This window comes from Podarcis pityusensis (genome assembly GCF_964106645.2).
Source record: "Podarcis pityusensis genome assembly, chromosome: 4".
Classification (NCBI taxonomy): domain Eukaryota; kingdom Metazoa; phylum Chordata; class Lepidosauria; order Squamata; family Lacertidae; genus Podarcis; species Podarcis pityusensis.
The window spans coordinates 50,747,614-50,771,333 of NC_138027.1; the positions used below are offsets into that span (position 1 = coordinate 50,747,614).

The 23,720-nt window shown below is 42.6% G+C and overlaps 1 protein-coding gene and 1 long non-coding RNA gene across 6 annotated transcripts in view; one reads left to right on the forward strand and one right to left on the reverse strand.

The window, feature by feature from the left end:
• APP (amyloid beta precursor protein) overlaps positions 1 to 23,720 on the reverse strand; it is a 153,948-nt gene that overhangs the window by 122,144 nt on the left and 8,084 nt on the right. The gene's annotated exons all lie outside the window — the stretch shown is intronic.
• LOC308476208 lies at positions 9,915 to 18,409 on the forward strand. 2 transcript variants are annotated; one of them, XR_013985798.1, is made up of 5 exons: positions 9,915 to 10,090; positions 11,500 to 11,615; positions 12,865 to 12,992; positions 17,217 to 17,375; positions 17,788 to 18,409. It is a non-coding gene; the product is annotated as an uncharacterized lncRNA (long non-coding RNA). The 2 variants fall into 2 exon arrangements; XR_013985799.1 differs by lacking the exon at positions 12,865 to 12,992 and having other exon boundaries at positions 17,788 to 18,405.

Here is a 23,720-nt window from a genome sequence, read left to right on the forward strand (position 1 = left end):
CACGCCCAGAGAGATGAAGTTCAGTTGTGTCAATGGATGAGCCAAAGGATGCCAAGCAAAGTGTCAGCTTTAAAGGAGGACACAGGCTGGGTAAGGAGCAAAAGGTTGAATCAATTAAATAAGTGTATGTTTACTTTCTTTGCTGCCTGTTCATGGCCCTGTTGGCACTTGTGCTGCCACATTCCCAGGCACCAGAGTAAGACAGGAAACATTAGCCTCACCAAAATTTGGCTTCATGACAATGCCACAGAGCCAATGAAACCTGTAATGCCTTAACAATGATTAAGAAGTAACACTGGCTCAACCAGAACTCTAACCATAGTGAATGCTAACCAGTGTTCAAACTCAGGGCTTGATGTGGGGAAAAATTATTATTATTATTAAATTTATTTACCACCCTTCATCGGAAGATTTCGGGGCGGTGCACAAGAAAAACTACTGTTTTAGTCACATACAAATTGGTGCAGTTTTTGTGCAATTCATCTTTATTGGTTTTTAACAACAGAGATGCTTTCTTAATGTAAGATCACAGTATAAAGTTTCAGTTTCTTGTTGATATACATGTGTTTCTAAATCATAATAAAGAAGAACCAAGATATATTCTTAATCATTCGACTCATTAATATTCTAATCACTTCTGACTTCCCTCCCCTTCTTTCTTGGGTCCTTTAGAGTTCTTGGCTGAATGTATATCATAATAAATCTAGTTTATTGGTAACCATTTTTTTGCTACTTGTTGATGTTTCTCATTACAAGAGTTAATCTAAACAAGTCAAAAAATTTAATTATCCGCAGTGGTCTTTCAGGAATTGTTTAAATATATGCCAATCTTTACTAAATTTTTGTTTCACTTGATCCCTTTTCTGTCCTGTCAGTTTATCCATCAGTTTAATCAGCCATTCTTTTTTTGATGGCATCATCTCACTTTTCCAATTCTGTGCAATCAAAACTCTCGCTGCCGTGGTAGCGTACATAAATAATTTCTTTAAATTTCTTGGAATCTCCCTCCCAATAATACCTAAAAGAAATGCCTCAGGGGTTGGGGGGGAATGAAATTTTAAACATCTTTTTCACCTCGTTATAGACTGAATCCCAAAATTCCCTCATTCTTTTGTAGGTCCACCAGACATGGTACATCGACCCACCGCCTCCTTACATTTCCAACATCGGTCTGAATTATTTTTGTACATTATCACTAATTTCCTTGGTGTTATATACCAGCGATTATATACAAATTGATGCAGTTTTAAAAGGAGGTATATCAAAGCTCAATTTCATTTATTTAATCAATTTATTTAATCTGTGGCACTAATAAGCAGAAAATGCATCAAAGCTTTTATTTTAGGAGCACTGGGGTCACACCATACATTTAAAGCACATGAAACACACATGGCTTCCCTCAAAGAATCCTTGGAACTGCTAAGGGTGCTGGGAATTGTAGTTCTGTGTGGAGTAGATTACAGTTCCCAAGAATCTCTGGAGGAAGCCATGTGCAAATTCCCATGTATAAGAGGAGTGGGAACGCACAATCTGGCAGCCCAGACTCTTTATCATATTTTGTCCCTCGTTAAGGGTTTGTGGACATTATGCCTTCATGAGCCTTCTACAGTGGTACCTCGGGATGCGAATGGGATCCGTTCCGGAGCCCCGTTTGCATTCCGAACAGAACGTAAGACATGACAGCGCATCTGCGCGTGTCGCGTTTCGCCGCTTCTGCGTATGCCGTCATTTTGACCGTCTGCACATGCGTGAGAGGCAAAACTCAGAAGTAACGAGCTCCGTTACTTCCAGGTCACCACGGAGTGCAACCCAAAAGCGCTCAACCTGAAGCGTATTTATCCCGAGGTATGACTGTATTAGCACTAGCCCTAAAAAGATCCAACTGGCAAATCAAATTTCCTCCAATAAATTCATTGCAAGCTGTAAATCCTAGGGATTTCAAAAGAACTTGCCACAACACAGTGAGGTTCAAATTAGCACACAAAGCACTCCAGATGCCCTTATGTCAATCGTTTCAACCCAAATACGCCCTTTTAAAAATGCATTCCAAATCACACCATGCTGTTTCCATCCACAAAATAATTGTCATCTGATGTACCTCAAACCAGCTGAAGCAAGAAGGTGTAAAGCCCACAGGAACTGAATATGACCGTACCTCAGAAAGCTACAGAGTTAGAATATATAAAAGGAAACCACCAAAAAAAGCTTGCATGGCAACCCACCTACCCGAAAGAAATAAAAACCCAACCAAGAGGGACAATGACTCTTTGAAGAAAGGCAAAATCATGCATCAGTGGGGTAGGCGAGGCAGATCATTTCCATCTTCACTGCACCAGGTGATCTTTTGTTTGTTCCCATTAAGAGAAAGTTATTATCAGCTAAGAGTTCTTTTCTTCAACAGAAAAGAGTCAAAATTATAGGGCTGCACCTGTATAGCTCAGCAATCAACCCTCTTCTACCTGAAAAAAGCTACTGTGAGGTTTACAAACTCCATAATTATACGTCGTCTCTTCCAGAGATCACAGCAACCTGCTTTTTCCTATCAACTGCAATCCTATATTTCTATTAACCAAGTGGCTGAGGCTCAAGGCAGGGGGCATTGTGAGTTTGGCAAGAATGCATGCAAGACTCAATTGTTCAATTGTGCAATGTTTATTAGGAATAAAGAAGGCAAGGAAGAGAACAAAGGGACAAAGCAGAATATTGAAAATAAAAGGGGCTCTTTAGCTCAAGTCTTTGTATCCTGATCTTACTACAGTGGTACCTCGTGTTAAGTACTTAATTCGTTCCGGAGGTCCGTTCTTAACCTGAAACTGTTCTTAACCTGAAGCACCACTTTAGCTAATGGGGCCTCCTGCTGCCGCCGGAGCACAATTTCTGTTCTCATCCTGAAGCAAAGTTCTTAATCCGAAGTAATATTTCTGGGTTAGTGGAGTCTGTAACCTGAGGTTACGTAACCTGAAGCGTATGTAACCCGAGGTACCACTGTACTTTAAAGCCAGTGTCTGGTCTCCTCATGAGTAGCATAGGTGGTCAGTCCCCATTCATGGGCTTTCAGTCACAGTGCATTTGACTGGTAGCTGGCACCTTTCAGCCAATTATCTTCCAGTTCACATTTGCCAGAGAGTCTGCAAACACTTTCAAGGAAGTGGGGAGAGGGGGAGATGGCTGTTATTTTTGCAGATCTGGGAAGTGGCCATCTGGTGATAAGCATCACCAGCACTTTTCCATCTTTCTGTCAGGCAGCGTTTAATATTTTCCTGCTAAACAAGATTTAATGAATAACCTTTGGGTATGAGAAGGGGCCTGTGCCTTATTCAGCAGCCATGGTGGTGGGCAAGAAACCAGTTTTAGCCACACCCTAAAACAAACACTGGTTTCTCTCATGCTCAAAAATTCAATCCCACTAAAAAGAAAGGCAGTTGATTATGCAATTACAAGGTGCTTTCTCTTCCTGCTAAGTTGTGTGGCATTAGAACAATTCTCACCAAGGGTTACACAAGTTTCTCATCAGGAGTACAGTGTCACATACAACAACAGTGTTGAGAACAACAATAATCACAGGAGCAGTGGACTCCTCGTTTCACCTGAGATCATAAAGCAGTATTTAATGTTTAAACAGCTACTATAAACATGCAGGCATAACACAGAGGTTATCTGCTGTAAGCACAAAAGCCTCACACTGAAAAGAAAACACAAGAATATAATGGATTGAAGAAATCCTCTCACTAGTTAGAGATGTGACCATATGCCTCAAGGCAGAAATCTCAAACCGGGTAGCTAGGAAGCAAAGTTATCTGAAGGGGATACACAAACGAGCACTTCAAAGCGCAGGCTAGTTTAAAGGAACAAAACAATTTCGAGCACAGTAGCTCAAAGGTCTTTTGATACATGGCAACTCAATTTAGCTGGCAGATATACAAAGAAACCAATTCGCATGACAGGCCATTCAGTGGCAGATGGCTGGGGACTATTTCCCTCATCTGACTGCTTGTAGTCGGAAGGGAAAAACAACACAAAGAAACAATCCAAATCATGGATAGGCAAACTAAGGCCCGGGGGCCGGATCTGGCCCAATCGCCTTCTTAATCCAGCCCGTGGATGGTCCGGGAATTAGCGTGTTTTTACATGAGTAGAATGTGTCCTTTGATTTAAAATGCATCTCTGGGTGATTCGTGGGACCTGCCTGGTGTTTTTACATGAGTAGAATGTGTGCTTTTATTTAAAATGCATCTCTGGGTTATTTGTGGGGCATAGGAATTCGTTCATTTTTTTTCCAAAATACAGACCGGCCCCCCACAAGGTCTGAGGGACAGTGGACCAGCCCCCTGCTGAAAAAGTCTGCTGACCCCTGATCCAAATCTTGAAGCTCCTACAAGTCCTGGAATACCCAGCAGGGGCCATCATGTTTCAGGCACCTGGGTTTACTCACTCTCTGCTGGGGAAACAAATAAGACATGGCACAGGGAAATAAACCACACCTTCTCAGAGCGCCTCTGTGAACCGCTAGCTGATGATAAGTATCACTGGGACTTGCTTGCCTTTCCGCCAAACAGGATTTGATCGTGAACATTTGGGTATTAGAAGGATGTGGGTGGCACTGTGGCCTAAACCACAGAGCCTAGGGCTTGGTGATCAGAAGGTCAGCAATTTGAATCCCTGCAACAGGGTGAGCTCCCGCTGCTCGGCCCCTGCTCCTGCCAACCTAGCAGTCCAAAAGCACATCAAAGTGCATGTAGATAAATAGGTACCGCTCCGGGGGGAAGGTAAACGGCGTTTCCGTGCGCTGCTCTGGTTCACCAGAAGAGGCTTAGTCATGCTGGCCACATGACCCGGAAGCTGTACGCCGGCTCCCTCGGCCAGTAAAGCAAGATGAGCGCCGCAACCCCAGAGTCGTCTGCGAGTGGACCTTACAGCCGGGGTCCCTTTACCTTTACCTTATTCAGCAGCCATAATAGAAGGCAATTTTGTCACAGATGTATAGACAGACAGACAGATTAAAAGTTTATAGGTAGATATATTTTTAAAATTGGGGGGGGGGAGAGATAGCAAAGATATATAGATAGAATTGTTTGCAGTCATATTTATGTGGCAGACTGCCAGTTAATTCTGTGGGTGCAGCCTGGTTCATGCTAACCTTTTCTCATGCAGACAATATGCAATCATGCGCAGGCATGCACATACAATCAACTGCATATATTATGCAGTGTCTGTCTATCTGGAGACAAGCAGTGTATCTACAAGAGCCCTGTCACTCACACTGGTCATTCAGGAGTCTATGGGAAGCCCACCTGATGGCAAGAGCTCTTGCTTGTTGCTGTTCCCAAACATCTACTATTCAGTGACATTACTGCCTATGAACATGGAGGCTCCATACAGCCATCATGGCTAATAGTTATTGAAGGATGCCTTTTCCCTGAATTTGTCCAGCTCCCCTTAAAAGCAATCTAACCAATGTCCACCATGACACCTTGTGACATTCAATTCCATAAATTAAATTACAAAAGGTCTGGACAATATTTGAGGCATCAGGAAGCCATTAACAAGCTTTGGAACAGAATGCTCTGTTCTTGTCCTTCCCTTTCCTGTCACACACTGGCTTCAGTGAAAGATCCTGGCTCGTATCAAGTCAGAGTTCCCTGGTTCAGACGTAACAGAGAACTCTGGTTTAATACAAGCTTTCTCCAAGCATGATAGGAAAGGTGAGAAGAGGAGCAACAGGAGGACCTGTCAACCCCAATGTTTATTCATGGCTTTACGTAGCCTTGCATAATTGCACAAACAGGCCACATTGTGAATATGTATTTCCTTTGTTTTGTTTTTCCTGAAATTTGTGCCGATCAGTTTCATCTGATAACCCCAAGTTCCACTATTTTAAGAAGAGGGGGGAAATCCCTTTAATCACTTTCCCCTACAAAATGCTATCCCTCCCTCCCTCCCTCCCTCCCTCCCTCCCTCCCTATCCTAGCTACCTTCCCCCGATTCCAGAACTAGAAATACCCAAACATAGCTTGAAAAGAAGAAGCATTTGGTGTGTAGGAAAGAGAAAAAAGTATTTCCAAGAGTTGGAATTGTTAGCCTGAAAGAGAGCAAAGAATAGAAACGTAATCTTGGGAATTTGCACAAAAAAAGTAGCGAAGCTAAGATTTCTTCTCAGAAGACTTCTAGCTAACATGACACACACTAACTTGAATGAAAAATAGAGAAAGCTTGCCTTTTTCTACTTAAGAAGTGTAAGACAGGAATAAATTACTAGGTGTCTATCCCTCTTTGCATAAAATTACAGAGACGGTCCTTTGCAAGTAGTCAAGTGAATATTCCCAGGAACCAAATATTAAGCTTAAGAAGAGAACTTTAGGAGAATGAGCTTGTCAAAGTGAAGATCAATAATCTGTTAGCAGTTGTGAAAGCAAAAGTTTAACTTCATTTTATTACAGAGTACAGCTTTCTTCCATTGGGGTTTAATTAAAAGAAATATATCATAAAGAGGTTAGATTAATTTCCCTTTATTTTTTAAAACAACGGAGCATGAACCAAGCAAAGTTTAGTCCTTTTAGGAATCACTGGTTTCAGTGGGAATGTTAAACATATGGGCATAAGTTTCCTACTGAAATTAAAACAATGTAAGAGTACTTAACTTTAGAGGATTTTGCTCAGTTACTTTTTCAACACCACCGAATTGTCAGCAACAATTAAAATTTAGCAATTCTGCATGTTAGCACTAAACTTTTATATTTCACCAGGCAATTAGGAATACATCTTTCCACCATGGTTAACTGACGTCTGTTTTCTGTTTTTAAATATGGTTTTTCTTGTATGTTTTTGTTCTCTCACTGTAAAACACTTTGTTTTTTTATGACCAGGGAGGAAGAAAAAAAGCACCTTTTTTTCAATTCCCTTCATTTCTGACCACTGGACATGGTAGATACGACCAATGGAAGTTGGAGTCCAGCAATGTTTGGAGGGTCACAGTTTTCTCATTCCTGTCCTTCAACATTCCTGCCCTAGGGCACTTATTTGTTAGACTTCTATTTCAGCCACTATTTCTCAAGTCAGAGACATCATGTGAGGACAAGGCAATCTGATGCACATCTACTCAGAAGTTAGTCCTCTTAATGAGGCTTCTTCCCAGAAAAGTGAAAATGGGATTGCAGACTTAGGGAGAAAGTGGGCTTTGTCTGAGATAGTGCCATTAACCACACATTGGTTTTTCCCCCAATTATATGCTGGAACAGCAAAGACAGACAGGTGGAAAGGATTCACAGCAGAGATTAATGACAAGCTGTTTTTGAAGGAGATTTGTATGTTCATGAAAAGCTGCATAATACATACACCACAGCTCATTTGTGTGAAAGTGTTCAGCTGTGGCATTCTGGCAGCAAAATTATAAATAGAACCCTCCACAGTTCCCTGATATATACCCTTTTTTTTGTTTTCTTATTAGGACCTAATGAGATGCAGTCACATTGCGAAAGGGGTCATGAATTCCACTATCAGCCAGGAAGGAAATGTCTAGTCCATTTTGTCTCCAGCAGTTCATGTTTCATTATGTAGAATTCCAAAAAACCCTAATGACACCACACAGCAAGAGTGCAGCAGCCAGAGCATCACTCACTAATGATGAGCTGGTGGAGAGAAACTGTAAGCAGAGGGGCTCGTGCCATTTTTGAATCCATCCATCCATTTCATTTCAGGTTATCCGACATTCTTTTCCACATTCAAAAGCAATCTAAGTTTCCATCTCTATCAGGGTAAAAAAGGTAAAGGACCCAAGGATGGTTAAGTCCAGCAAAAGGCAACTATGGGGTGCAGCACTTCAGGCCAAGGGAGCCGGCGTTTGTCCACAGACAGATTTCCGGGTCACGTGGCCAGCATGACTAAACTGCTTCTGGCACAACGGGACACCGTGATGAATGCATGGAGCACGTGGAAATGCCGTTTACCTTCCCACCACTGCAGCACCTATTTATCTACTTGCCCTGGCATGCTTCTGAACTGCTAGGTTGGCAGAAGCTGAGGCAGAGCAATGGGAGCTCACCAACGCCGCACAGATTCAAACAATGGGGGAGAGAACACTTTCCCAGGTAAAATTCCAATGCTGAATTCTTCCATAGGAACAAAATCTCCATTGCATAAGCTCTTTAGCAACGATAAGTGTATGCCAACTGCTAACACACAATCAGACGAGCTTGGCAGTTTCAGCTTCATTGGTTTGCTTAGGAAACACAAATAAAATAAACATGCAAAATTAAATCACTCTCTGGGACCTCAAAAAAATTGCCAATGCAAAACTGTCCAAAACATTACTGAACTCTAAATCACAGAGGCTGCATTTCAGGTGATTTTCTAAGCCAAGGATGTAGAACCTGTTAACAGATGGCCTCTACCCATCCCCTCCTATTCACATGCAAAAGGCTCCAGTCCTGACATCCTGTTTGAAATATAGCAACACAGAGATTTGTGCCATCCAGCCCAGTCAGGAAGGCAAACCATGTTTTGTTCTTGTTTTACAATCCAGCTTTGGGGGGGATCACTCAAACACAGCGTGTCAATCATGGTGAACTGTGGCTTGGGCTCAACAAGAAGGGGAATTAAGTCCTTTGTGAGAAATAAGAAGGAAAGGAGAAATAGGGAACACATGAGCACAGCAATCACCACAATCCCCAAAAAGAGTGCTTGAAGGCTTGTCTGAATGTGAACACTGAGTGTATACCTGCTTGTACAGACACTGTACAATGTACAAACTAGCTAGAGAATTCCAAACTCAAAGATATGCATCACCACAGGTGAATATTCCCTCTTTTTAATTACTTTTTCATGCTGTAGCTAAAAATGTTTTTTCCCTGATCTTTCACTGTCTCAACCATGGACATTGATATTATAATACACAACAGTAACTGCATGAAGCAAAGAGGCATTGTTAGTCCGGAATAAGGTGGAAACAAAGTGTGTATGCACTCTACGAAAATGAGAAAATGAAAACAGCAGCAACATTTCCATGCCACCCATCTGGCAGGGTTTCCCCAGCCACTCTGGGTGGCTCCCAACAGAATATTAAAAACATGATAAAAGATCAAACATTAAAAACTTCCCTCTACCTACTTCCATTTGTGAAAGAACAAAGCAACTAAAATTGATGGCCAGTAATTTCTTCATAAACTATATGAGAAGCAAGCCATTTATAGACCTGACAACTGTGTATACATACTTACTAGGAATAAGCCCCATTGATCACAGTGCAACTTACTTCTAAGTAAACATGAACAAGATTGTAGATCAGCCACTGTTGTCTGGCAAGAACCTCCAAGCAGACAAAATAGGAAGGAAGAGTCTTAAAGTAAAGCACTAAATAATGTTTTCATTTCAAATCCAAGCAATACTCATGACTGGAGGATATTTTATTACAGTGGTACCTCGGGTTAAGTACTTAATTCGTTCCGGACGTCCGTTCTTAACCTGAAACTGTTCTTAACCTGAAGCACTATTTCTGGGTTAGCGGAGTGTGTAACCTGAAGCGTATGTAACCTGAAGCGTATGTAACCCGAGGTACCACTGTACTAGATAGGGCACCCTTCTCCAACCCCTATCGCTCAGCAACTGTGCCCCTTGGTCAGGAGAGATGGGAGTTGTAGCCCAAAACATACAAGGTAAAACCAAAATGGGGAAGATCATGACCCAGTTGTGCTGCTTACAAAAACATTCTTTTCATGTCATAAGGTTCATTGCTTGTTTAGACTTCATTTTGATTGCCAAGACATGCATTGGGCAAATTACTCACTTAAATCGACTTAATACGTTTGTTCTTTTCATTCAAAAAGAAAACTGTCAAAACAGTCTAGCCCTCTGGAGCACCATAACACCATTTACTATCAACATACCAATATTTCAAGCACAGACAAGTTGATACGATATTCTGCACCAGTTCTTCCTCAGAATGACAGTTTCCAATAACGGTCATATAAAAGCACAAATTCTTCAAACTGATGTGAAGGAGAGAGAGAGAGAGAGATTGAGGGTAGAGAAATAAATCTACAGTTCCTCTTCCCTCTGCCCCAACTGCTTAAGGCTGCTGTTACAAAAAACAGAAAACGTCACCTTTCATACATTCATTTTTTAAAAATTCAGAACAAGTGAATACAAAAACAAACAAACTTTGTTTCCTCAGGTCAAAGTATTGCCTCCAGTATGGTGGGGGGAGTGTATCCCTCCAGGTGGTGTTAGACTACAATTCCCATCAACCAAAGCCAGCATGGCCCATGGTCAGGGATAATGTGATTTGTAGTCCAGCATTGCCTAAAGGGCCACAGGCTCCCCACTCCTATAATACTGAATTCTCTCTAATCCCTAATTGTTTTACTTACATACATACATACATCTTCAGATTGACTATCCCTGCAATAACATCCTTATTTTCAAGTCAACTCCTTTTCTTGGTGACGTTTGAACAAAGATACATCTTTCTTTACATTAAAGCACATGGCATGCAACTATTACATAAAAAAATAAACACTCAGATAAACAAATATGAATTTATTAATAAAGTTGCAGCAAAGTGTATTTACCAAAATTATTACAAATATGAAACATGAGCTCATCTTCCTCTATCCACCATTAGCTTCTCCCTTCGGCATCAAAAACATCTTAAAATCCTCATCCTTTCCCAGGACTCTTCTGTCTATAAGCTGTTCTTTCATCATTGTTTGCTAAAAGGAAAATAAAATTACCCACGCTGCAAGCCTATACATGTCTACTCAGAAGCAAGCCCCACTGAGTTCAACAGAAGTTACTCTTGGGTCAAGGTGTACAGAATTCCTGTCTAAGTCATCTTCACCTGCTCTGTTCAACATGTGAACAGCCACAGATTAGCCACCTACAATGAGTATCATGAAAAATAGTGTAGCATATTAAACTATTCCTCCCCAAGCACTGCTGCTTCAGTCAAATTAGAAATCCCATTCAACTGCTTTAAAAAGAGCATTATGCGAGCTTGCGGTTTCAAGGCCTTCTGCTTTGTTCACCAAAAGAAAGTTTAAAGAAAAGCTACATAACTATCATGGGTGGGAATCCAATTTGTTTCCCACAGATGTTGCTGAACTACTGCTCCCATCACCCCAGACATAGTACAGTGGTACCTCAGGTTAAGTATTTAATTCGTTCCAGAGGTCCGTTCTTAACCTGAAACTGTTCTTAACCTGAAGCACCACTTTAACTAATGGGGCCTCCTGCTGCCGCCATGCCGCCGGAGCCCGATTTCTGATCTTATCCTGAAGCAAAGTTCTTAACCTGAAGCACTATTTCTGGGTTAGCGGAGTCTGTAACCTGAAGCGTATGTAACCTGAGGTACCACTGTACATGCTTGCTGGGGCCGATGGGAGTTGTAGTTAAGCGACAGTTTGGGTACGTTTAGCCTAGAAAAGAGGAGAGCGAGTGAAGATATGATAGCCATCTTCAAGTAGCTCAAGGACTGCCACATGGAAACTTGTTTTTTTCCTGCTCCAGACGCTAGGACTCGAACCAATGGATTCAAGACACAAGAATGGAGATTCTGACTAAACATCACGAAGAACTTTTTAACAGTTAGAGCTGCTCAACAGTGGAGCGGACTCCCTCAGAAGGTGGTGGACTCTCCTTCATTGGAGGTTTTTAAGCAGAGGATGAATGGCCATCTGTCATGGATGCTTTAGCCGAAATTCCTGCATTGCAGAGGGTTGGACTAGATGACCCTTGGAATCACTTCCAACACTACAATTATGATTCTGGCAGGCCAAAGGTTTCCCACTCCTGTCCTAGTGCACTGAAATATTTTCTGATGCAACCTCAAAATTACCCATTAAATTTACCAGGAAACTCAAGACAAAGCTCAACACATTTGAATTGAAGTTGAATCCTGACAAGACAGAAGTACTGTTTTTGGGGGATAGGGGGCGGGCTGGTGTGGAGGACTCCCTGGTCCTGAATGGGGTAACTTTGCCCCTGAAGGACCAGGTGTGCAGCCTGGGAGTCATTTTGGACTCACAGCTGTCCATGGAGGCGCAGGTCAATTCTGTATCCAGGGCAGCTGTCTACCAACTCCACCTGGTACGCAGGCTGAGACCCTACCTGCCCGCTGACTGTCTCGCCAGAGTGGTGCATGCTCTAGTTATCTCCCGCTTGGACTACTGCAATGCGCTCTACGTGGGGCTACCTTTGAAGGTGACTCGGAAACTACAACTAATTCAGAATGCGGCAGCTAGACTGGTGACTGGGGGCGGCCGCCGAGACCACTTAACACTGGTCTTGAAAGACCTACATTGGCTCCCAGTACGTTTCCGAGCACAATTCAAAATGCTGGTGTTGACCTTTAAAGCCCTAAACGGCCTCGGTCCAGTATATCTAAAGGAGCGTCTCCACCCCCATCGTTCTGCCCGGACGCTGAGGTCCAGCGCCGAGGGCCTTCTGGCGGTTCCCTCATTGCGAGAAGCAAACTTACAGGGAACCAGGCAGAGGGCCTTCTCGGTAGTGGCGCCCACCCTGTGGAACGCCCTCCCACCAGATGTCAAAGTGATAAACAACTACCTGACATTCAGAAGACATCTTAAGGCAGCCCTGTTCAGGGAAGTTTTTAATGTGTGGTATTTTAGTGTTTTTTGGTTTCTATGGAAGCCGCCCAGAGTGGCTGGGGAAACCCAGCCAGATGGGCGGGGTACAAATAATAAATTATTATTAAATTATTATTATTATTTGAAACTTCCAAAATATTAGCAAGTCAATATTGGGGGGTGGGGGTGCTGTCGAGTCCTTTTGCTCTCATTTTTCTTTTTCAAAGTGGGGATGGGAGACTTGTTTTGAAAAGTAATACAAGTTTTCCCCACCTTCCTCCAACAGACCAGATTACATGGATGCATTCTGGAGACATTTTACTATTGCAATTCAGTTCTGCTGCTTTCAAGAGTGAGACTGAGTGAAACAAAATATTTCCTCGGCCACAATACGCTTACTGTTTCCAGAGGGAAGTAAGAGGCCCTTTCAGCTTCTCTATTGTCCTATCTTTCTCAAAGATCACTGAAGAGGCTTAAAAAACAGTCACAATACAGTACAATATTAGTTAGCTCAGATGAGTGACTAGTACCCAAAATTCCACTTCAATTTAACTTATAAAGGAGAGAATACAGTAAAGGTTCTTCCTGGTCATTCTGCAGCCTGGCATGCTTCCAGAGTTCATAGCTCAAATAGAAGGATAACATAGGCTCTGCCTGGGTTCAAACCCAGTATTTAAAGCAGGCTAACCAGATGTTGAGCTCCTATCATCCTGTGCTGGCTGGGGCTAACAGAGTTGGAGTCCAACAACATCTGGAGAGCCACAGGTTTGTAACCCCTGCTCAACCCCCCCCCCCAAAAAAAACACAACCTCAGACAGCAAGCCTGGCAAAGAGCTCCACCTGAGACCCTGAAGAACCACTTCCAAACAGTGTAAGCCAGGGTTTCCTAAACTTGGGTCACTAGCCGTTGTTGGACGGGAAGATGGGAACTGTAGTCCAAAAACAGCTGGAGACCCAAGTTTGGGGAACCCTAGCGTGACAATTTTTAGATAGGTGGATCAATAGTTTGATTCAGTATAAGACAGCAGGTTGATAAGTTTGTATCCTTGCTGCAATCAAAGCCATTAGTGACCCACTGAGAATTTTCCATTCTAACTTGGAAGACTTGGGAGTGGGGAGATGAGCTATTTGGACAGGTGAGCCCATTCTGCCTACCTCCTCCTGCCTCACATTTGACTGCTTAAAACCAGAACTATTTCACACAATGGCCTTTCATTGGCCTTGGTTTTCAGTAGTCAGAGACATGGTCAGAGCTGTGGGGGGAGGGGGGTTCATGCTGGTTACGTTCTTAACAAAGTAATGGAAAGGGAGAACCTCACTCACAGAATGGCAAAATATAATAAGCAAGTCTCCTTTTGTTGTGTATGTGCAAAACGGCTTTGAAATGATGAAACTCCTCCAGTGACAGTGTGTGAATTGTGGACTCAGCTATTCACTTAATTTAACACAGGAATATGCTATTCATAAGCTGAAAGCTCAAAGTAACACAGTACGCTCTTTTTTGTTTTTTAAAGTGCAGATCAAATCCAATATGTCTAAGCATGCTGCATGGGGGAAGGAGGAAGAGGGAAAAAACACCTCTGTGAAAACTGCACGCCACTTCAAGTTTTCAATGTAATCTATCACAAACAAAACTAACGAGAGCAGCTGCTAAACCTACCGGTATCAAATGGGCATCAAAATATTTGGAACAAGCTACAGGATGTGAGTAGTAGAATATCACACAACTCAACATCTGATATGGACACAGCCATGCAGAGTTCACCAAGAGGTCTGCAAGCTTCCCAGCATGGAACACAGCAGCCACAGAAAAATACTATAAATGCAAGGGTTCAGCACAGAGTTGCCTTGCTGAAAAGAGGCATTGTGAGTTATTCTGCATTACCGGACTAGATTAAACAGATGACATTAAACACTGCCTTGATAACCGCAGCCTGCATCAATTCACACCGACAAATTCCTAAACAACTTGGACCTCAAATAACTGAAGGAGCACCTCACCCCCAAGGTGCTGATACAGAGGAGGCCCTGCTGACAGTTGTTCCACCCTGCAAAGTTCTGTCAAATAAACATGCTAGATCAGATCCCAATCAAGTTAGGACTACTGGAGCATTTTCAAAAATGTTTCCCAATTCATAATTTGCCAGAAAGCCAAGATGGCTTCTGGCAATGGGGATGGAAGGTTGCAGCCCCAAGCAGTTTTATGGCATTTTTAGTTGGCAACTCTTCTGTTTTGCCTAAACTACAAAGTTTTCATCAGTTGTATGGCATTATGTCTGTTATAGCACCCTGCCCCCCCCCCCCCCAAAAAATTAAACAATCCCTGGATTACAGTTTGGTGAGTTGTAGATAATACTTGTTACCTCCAGTGCTTTTTTTTCTTTTAAAAAAATGTTTAGGGCTACTCTCGTTTTCCTACTCATATTGAAATACTGCCCCACAATGAGGCCAAACTTAGATTCACAAAATGTTTAGGGGTATGTGTACCCCTGAGTCCCCCCCCCCCCCAGAAAATAAGCACTGGTTACCTCTATCCTCTCCATCCCTACCTCTGAGAACCGGAAATGCCCATTTGTCTTTAGTACCAATATGCTCCTGAAGAAATTAGACATCAAAAGAAGAAGTGTCCATTGAGATGCACTGAGCTGGATTCAAATTCCTAAATATTAAATCCCTGGTGGGCAGTGTGTACTGCAAGATTTGAATATCACTGTGCAAACTGCCCCACAAATTGTGGTTGATATTAGCCAATAAAAGGAAACTGTTAGTCTAATGTATTTCCAAATTTTCTTTTACTGCCTGCTTTAAACATGTATAACTGCTGATCTTCTACATACAAACACTTAGTTTTGAGAGGTGACCTACCTTTGTTCTGCATAAAACATAGCACACAATAATATTCAAGTCAAAATAGGATCAAAACAAGGGAAATGAGTATTAAATCAAAGAATTCCTACACTTTCCCTTGTCAGCTGTCTCAAGACAGAGGGAGAACCCATGCGGCTGTCCAAGCATAGACGCTGTTCTAAGAATTCGCCTCCTACAACACAATATTAAGTCACTCTTGTATGCCTGCCAAGTCATTCCACAAGACTGTGGATTTTGGTAGGTATTCAGTCACTTCAGAAGTACAGTCTGCACATTATAACTTATGCATCGGTTGTCAAAGTGAATTCAACATTGAAGTTTTAAAACCATTTCACACATCTTGTATTCTCACTGATGGAAGGGGTATTTTCGGAGGGAGTACAGAAATCATATCTATCTACGGATACGGCGCAGGGTGAAGAAACTAATACAGGACCTAAGTGACATGACAGGGAATGGTATGACCAGACGCAGGGGAGCAGCATTCTTAGCACACTAGTTTTCCACACAGGATAAATGGCTATGAAAATAACACCCTGCTATTACCTCAGCTATGCCCTGACTCGCTGAGTTCAGAATTCAATGAAAGCACGAAGGGAGACCGAAGACTGCACACCCAAAGATATCACTGGGACACCCATCCAGAAACTGCTAAACCGAGAACCTGTTATCTTAGCCACAAAGCAACAAACATCTCTTTTCCAATGCACACTTAACTGTGAGAGCACAGCCCCTGCTTAAAAATAGCTGAATAAATGGCTCTATGTGAACCGAACACTGGAATCTCTTCGTTTATGTGAATACACTTCCCCTATTCAATAATGAACAACTGAAATGTGATATATGCACTAGGACCAAAGCCCTAAATAATTATCACTCAGGGCAGTAAATTACATACGCGTTGGATTCAGGCTACGTGTGCAACAATGCCCCTCTCTGCCATGCTGATGGCTGGGGAAGGGGGGGTGAATAGGTGCCTTTCTGCTGGACTGCACCAGAAGTGCAATGGGGGGGGGGTGGGACTCAGCTGCAGCAAAGGTCTGATCTGTGACCAGGTGGATGGAAAGCTAATGCAGACAGTTTGCCTGCCAGTGGTAGAGAATGGGGCATTTCTGGGTTGTGGATCCAAATCTCCAGGCCCTTTAGCTACACCAGCATGGAGCTGCCATTGCACCTTCCACTCTGGCCAGAGGGAGCCAACAGAGCTTGGCACGCCAGTGGAACCGAACCAGTTCTCGCCAGCCCCACACGATTGCTCTGCTCAGGACTCAAACTTAGCTTAGCCATGGGCTAACCTGTCGCAATCATTTCAATGGGACTGTACATAACAAGCCAGACTGACAAGGCACCTCTCCCTAAGGAAGGACTTCATTTCATTTTAAAAAGCTGTTCTAGTGATCGTCTTGTACTATTTTTAAATGATGTTTTATTTCTGTAAACAACGTTGATGTTACCTCACATAAATGGTGTCATGTAAATACTCTTATATAAATAAAGCAAGCACATTTCACCACAGCACCTCCTGCTCCACCTACATGACTACAGGAGCCAGGATAGGAGGTGGGAGGGTGGGCTGGAGAACAGCTAAATTGCTCTCAGATTAGACAGTGCTTATTTCTGATTTTAAGAAGTGGAGAGCATTCTTGGATGCCAAAATTTAAAATGCCAGAACATAAAGAATCAGCGCATATATAGGATATATATATGCATGTATTTCCTATAAACATAATTAGCACTGACTTACAAATTGTATTTTTCTCCCTCTTCAAGATAACACCATCTAATTACCGGTCTGCACCATCTGTAACAACACTGAAACCTTTTTCTTCTGGAGGAGGAATCTACTCAAGAGCAGTTATTAAGTTTGGGAAAGCAGCAATTGTACATACAAGGAGTGGAATGTAATTTTACCGCCAGGAGAATTTATATGTGAGTTAAGAGCTTGGGGGGGGGGAGATGGGGGGAGCAGAAGAGAAACACAGTCTTTGCTAGCTCTGCATCTGACCTGAAAATGCCAAAAAAAAAAAAAAAAGGAAGATGCCTGACTGCTAAGAGCTGAGCAGGTGCATAAACTGCAGGGGACTTTTCTTTCAACGCTGCAGCTTTCAAATAAAATGGCACCTTGAGGCATCGGTAGGTAACAAAACAAAGCTGTGCAAACCAGCCATATGGTCACGTTATGTATTTGTTTCCCCCTGCAAAGCACAGTTCTGCTTCCAGTGGAGGGCATTTATTAAAAACATGCTTCCAAATAACATCAAATAACAAGTTTCCAGCAATGCACATCTGGGGCAAATGCTTTATTACTCTGAGTCCTTTGCTCTCTTTGTCTGCCTCCCAGGTAAGAAGACGACAAATCTCCCTACATTCCCTGTCGAAGCAGCTCTAATAGCTTTGGACCTTTAGCCAGTTTCTGAGCCCTCCACCTGACGGACAATAGCACCGGCAAAATTGAGAAATGCATTGCAGCAGCAAAGGAATCAATGGCTGCATTATGTTCACAGTATTCGTAATAAAGGAGTTCATTTAAAACGATCATAGCACTAAAAGGTTTTCGAAAATCTGTAAGCAGCTCTCTGCCATGTTCTTATGTCGATACAATTATAAAGGAATATTAAGTTACACAACATTACCCTGAGATTGAAGCCCAAATTTCAAAAGAACCAGCATTCCAGGGCTGGCCAAACATTCCCCAGAGGCAACTCAAACCGCTTTAACAGATAAAGGGAGAGAGATCCCTCAAAAACCCTAAAAAAACCACAATACTGTTCTATTCTACAGTCTTGCGTCCTCACACCCCCACTTCCCCCTCAGCATTCAACTGCTCCATTCAGAAGCCACTTTGTCAACTGAGACGGTCTCCTAATGCCAAGTTATGCCGTGGGATAAGATGCCTGGAACTCAAAGCATCTGGAAATATTCCCTCACAGACACTTAACACTATTCAAGATGGTAATGTCCTCTAGACACTCCACTATAAACAGAAAGAAAGATGAGGGAGGGGGCAAAACAGCAGTTTGCTCTTAGGTTTCTTGGTCATACTGGGGCTCCAGAGCATGGGGGGGGGGGGGGAGGAGGAGGCAGAGGCACACACTGAAACAAATTTGGTTGCCATAGCAAACAACTCACTCATTTTTGGCCACTTGCATGAAAGCGATTGCCACTCAGTCTCGATGCTCCTCTTTCACAAGAACCTTTTAAACCCAGCCTGTCCCTAGCTATGCTCACTGGGGCTGAGAGAAGTTGACGGCCAAAACATGTGGAAGGGACCCGGTTGCGGAAAGGCTGTTTCAGCCTCTTGTCATGCAGGAGAAAGGAGAAGCAAACCGCTAGAAACAAAGCAAGAAGCAAAAATAAACAACAAACCATGAGGGCAATAGTTCTGCTTTTCTGTCCCGCTGACTTAAATAACCTAAAATACAGGGTGGGGAAAATCCAGTTATTTCAGCTACACCTGCCCCCCCCACCACCACTTGCAGAGACTCAATGACGTTCCCCCAACTACTAGACCGAAGGGTCTCTGCCCAGGTCCCCCTTGAAAGCTGTGCTTGGACAAAATGTTGGCTCCAGATGTGTAAAAAAAAAAAAAAGGTAAAGGACCCCTGGATGGCTAAGTCTAGTCAAAGGCGACTATGGGGTTGCGCTCATCTCACTTTTAGGCCGAGGGAGCTGGTGTTTGTCCACAGACATCTTTCTGGGTCATGTGGCCAGCATGACTAAACCGCTTCTGGCACAACGGCTTCTGTGATAAAAGCCAGAGCGCACGAAAATGGTGTTTACCTTCCCGCCGGAGAGGTACCTATTTATCTACTTGCACAGGCGTGCTTTCGAACTGCTAGGTTGGCAAGAGCTGTGACACAGCAACGGGAGCTCATCGCGGGGATTTGAACTGCCGACCTTCCGACTGGCAAATCCAAGAGGCTCAGCAGTAGAGTTCAAAGTCCATCTGGCCCCCGCATGCCAAACATCTCTCAGCCCAGGCTTTCCACAGAAGGAGCCATATGGTGCTTGCATCGTGGTTAGGCAGGAAGCTTCTTCATTGAATTGAGGCAGAAGAACTCCAAACAAGTCATTTGTGACACGATAGCTCCCCCCCCCTTTTGATTCCCAAGAGCCGCACATCTGCGTGGTCTCTTTCTGTATCAACAGCTTAACATTTAATAATTTGAATTATTCTTGCCTGTGTGTGGCAATACTTGCCCTCCTTGGCCAAGCCAGCTGCTTTACTCTAACAGTCTACCATTTACAAAGCCCTCTCTGTGTATCCTCAGCTCAACTCCTCCTCTATTCAATAAGACTTAACACAGAGATCATTTTACGGAGAACTTCAAAAGAAAGGCGCCTATACCTCACACCCTCCACAACCCTCATTCCTGTTCATGCTACCAGAAGTTGGCTACCGGAATAATCAAGAACAGATATTCAATTAGAGATGGAATTCTTTTCTTTGAACAGGAGGCAGGAGCCACTAATACGGAAATAATGGATTTGACAGAAGGTGCGGTGGCTTTAGACTCTAACGAAACCTTACTATCAAGACAATTTAGGCTGCAAAACTACATATAGCATCTGAGTACAGATCGGCTGAAAACAGAACTAGCCTAAGGATAACTTCAGCATGTAAGGTGACAAGACAGTTTAGCGATTATAGAGTAAACAAGGTTAGATATGTTGGGAGCGCGTTCAGATCAGACAAACAAGAAGTGCTGTTTATGTCACACTCTCTTACAAAAACAACTCTAACTGTGGTATGAGACATTTCCTCGTTGGCCGTTCTCTATTAGAATAAAGTCACAGTAGTTCAAGGCAATGGTATATCTCTGCATTCTTCCCAAAGTACAACTTGTCTCGTCTCAACCTCAGTTGTAACATCAACAGCTGAGATGAGGGCCAGCTTGATAAAGACTATGATGTGGGGGGTGGGCACTGAACCTGCGGTCCCCAGATGCATTGGGCTCCAATTCCCATCAGCCCCACCCTGCATGGCCAATGGTCAGGGATGATGGTAGTTGTAGTCCCACAACCTCTGATGGGCCACAGGTTCCTCATCCCTTCTACATAGTTCCAGAGGTGGGAAGACTTCTTGCTTGTGGGATCTACTTTTATTCAAACCCCAAGATCCATCAATCAGGGATCAGTGCAACCACCATTAAAGAATTCCAAGCTGGGGAATATTTCTTTAGTACAAGAACTGAGCAGAGCATACAGTCTTCCCACAGAAATTTCCACTCATGTGTGCTATTAAAAAAAACAGACCCCACATGTTTTGTTACTCCAAGCTTTCTTCATTTCAGGAGTATAATAAGCAGGCCGCTGCTGCTATACAATTGTACATCATAAATCTACTGCAGGCTGCCCATAGATCTACCAGTACACCAGATCTGCTTTTGGTAAAGACTATATGAACATTCTGGTTTCTTAATTTCACAATAAACATTTCAAGAAGATGTTCAGTTCTAGAACACATGAATGTACATATATAACCTGCCAATGATTTTTAATTCAAAGTAGATGTTCACATGGCAAAGCGGTCAATACAATTCTTTGTTCCTTAGTGTGCACACGCGTGCTAAAAAACTGCATGTTTCGTTACCATATGCGGTGATGTTCAGAACTGCTATCTATTATAAACCCCAACCAGTTGGAACTTAGGTTATGATATGTGGAGTACACAACTAATTATCACAAGCTATCCATACATCAAGGGAATGACTGCAGCAATGCTGCTGATACTTTGAGAATTGTGTAACAACTATATGCATTAGAAATATTCCATGTCAAGATAAAAAACCAACAAACCTTTGCAAGGTAAAAATCACTAAGCCTCTGACAAAGCAACTTTTCTGATTCTGAGTATTTAACTATTTTTCTTGATCCTTGTCTGAGAAATTTTCAACTTTTGCCAGTTATGTGGTTCATACAAATCTATTCAAAGTAATTGTATTTCTTTAGAATGCTAGAAAGTGTAAATTGAAGAGTCAAAATGATTTGCATTCAAATCCCAAATTAAGATATGCACTCTTGGGTAATTTACTCTGCCCAATACTTTATTCTATTTTCTTTTAAAGACCCAGTAACACATTTAACTAAAATATAAATATAGCTCTGGGTGGAATCCACACAAGCTGTTCCTCCAATTATATTTATAGTTATAGCAATTGCAACAGAATGAAGTAAATAAGGAATTAATACAGAAAGAAGCAAATCTTTAGCAATCCGTTATTGCTATCATGAGCTATTTGCATACAAAAATTCAATGTAAAAGTTCTACAAGAGTGTCCAGCTGCATTATTGCTAAAAGTGAATAGTCTGTGGTTTTTAAGAAGCCCACAAACAGATTGTGAAGACAACAACCATGCCCTTGTGATTGACTCAGCAACAAGGCTTCGAAATTAGCAGGGGGGCAGGCGCATTTGCACCTAAAAATTCTCCATTTGTGAGCACCTCAACAGGTCTGGGTACCATTTTTTGTGCTGGGCTAAACTCAAGAATTACTGAAATGTATGTACTATGAAGCCTCAAAGTATATGTTAAGGATAAACTATATGTTAAGGAGTTTAACAATAAAGAGTACAGTGTTTTGAAAACTGAAGTATGGTACAAATATTTTTATTGTAAACAGCAAATTAAAACATGCATTAACAATTTCCCAGTTTCTAACACTGTCCGCGACCAGTATTTGGAGACTGAAACACTGAACGTTCCATTTTGCATCATCAATGAATCTGTCCAACCTTGTAGAATTCAAAGGTGATAATATAGACTGTTCCAATTCCAAGTGAAAGGGGGCATTAATGCCCCCTTGCATAAAACTGCCTACAAGTATAAACTAGCACATTAGAGACAAAGCAGCCACTCCTTGTTGTTCGAAGTTTCTACTTACAGATAAGTATATATTTTTTATGCTGGGAGCCCTTTATGAATTGACCCAGCATGTCCGCCCAACCAACCTGATTCTGTTCCATGTGTGAACCAGGCCCAGGAGAAGAAAATAAGCAAAAGAAAATCAAGCAAAGCTAACAGCAAAGGGACCAACAAAAGCTTCAGATAAATAATATTTAACAAATGCAAAACAGCTAGTTATCCAAACACTTAAGAATCCATAACACACATGCTATGACTATGGAGGTTTGAAACAAACAATCCATAAGCCCTTTCAAAATACGCATACAGAAATTGCTCCACATTCGAGAGAACCAACCAACTAACTACAGCGGTCCTCTTAGGCAAATCATAAAATCATAGACACACAAAACTGTAGAGCTGGAAGGGACCATGTAGGTCATTTAGTCCTGCAATGCAGGGACATTTTGCCCAGCATGGGGCTCAAACCCACAACCGTGAGATTGAGTCTCATGCTTTACCGAGTTATCTTCATATCATATATTCATGTATAACTGGTAAGTGGACACTGCTACTAAGCAGGAGAGGGCCAATAAAAGGAAGTACCCATTCAAGATATTTTAACAATTTAAAAGTATTGCATAACACTGAAGCCAATATAGAAACTCACTATCTCTACTATACAAACATTTTCCTCAGGAGTTTCTTTATGACCAGCATGGCAGAATGCCTTGTTTTTAAAAGGACTGCATGCTTATCCCAGAGTATTAACAGCTCCATAAAACCCAGTGAGTGGTCAGATGGCTCCAACTCTGAAGACTGTGCATGGTGTTTCAGCTTCCCCAGATCTGGTGCTTCACGAGCGGCCCCCATCATTCCAAATGCATTTACTGGGACAAGCCCAGGCCTGGCATCAGCTGTGCCATGCGTCACCCGGCTCACTTCCAGCAGGAAGCATGAGACTCTCCCAACAGGAAAGGGACTTGCCTTTCTTCAGAACACTTTTCGCTCCCCAAAATCAACATTACAGTGCACAACTGGCAGGGCTGAACCAAAACACTTTGCCATTCCCAACAGTGCTTCAACACAATCTTACAGCATTGCCAAGGATGGTAGGGCAGATTTCTCATATCATTCCCTTCTTCCCTGGGACCTCTAAGGTTATTTATTTTTATCTGCATTTCTATCCCAGCAATTTCCCTCCGCCCCAGGAGCTCCAGAGGGTATTTATGGTTCTCCCCTCCTTATTCAATCCCTACCACAACCCTGAGCAGTAGGTTAGGCTGAGGGGCAGTGACTGGCCCAAGGTCACCTAGATGCCCAAGTGGGGATTTGAACCCTGAGTCCCAGCAGTGTTCAAGATAAGCCAGGCACATTTTTCGACTGGTGCGGGTCCAACTGCAACTACATGGAGATCTCTGGATGCCAGGT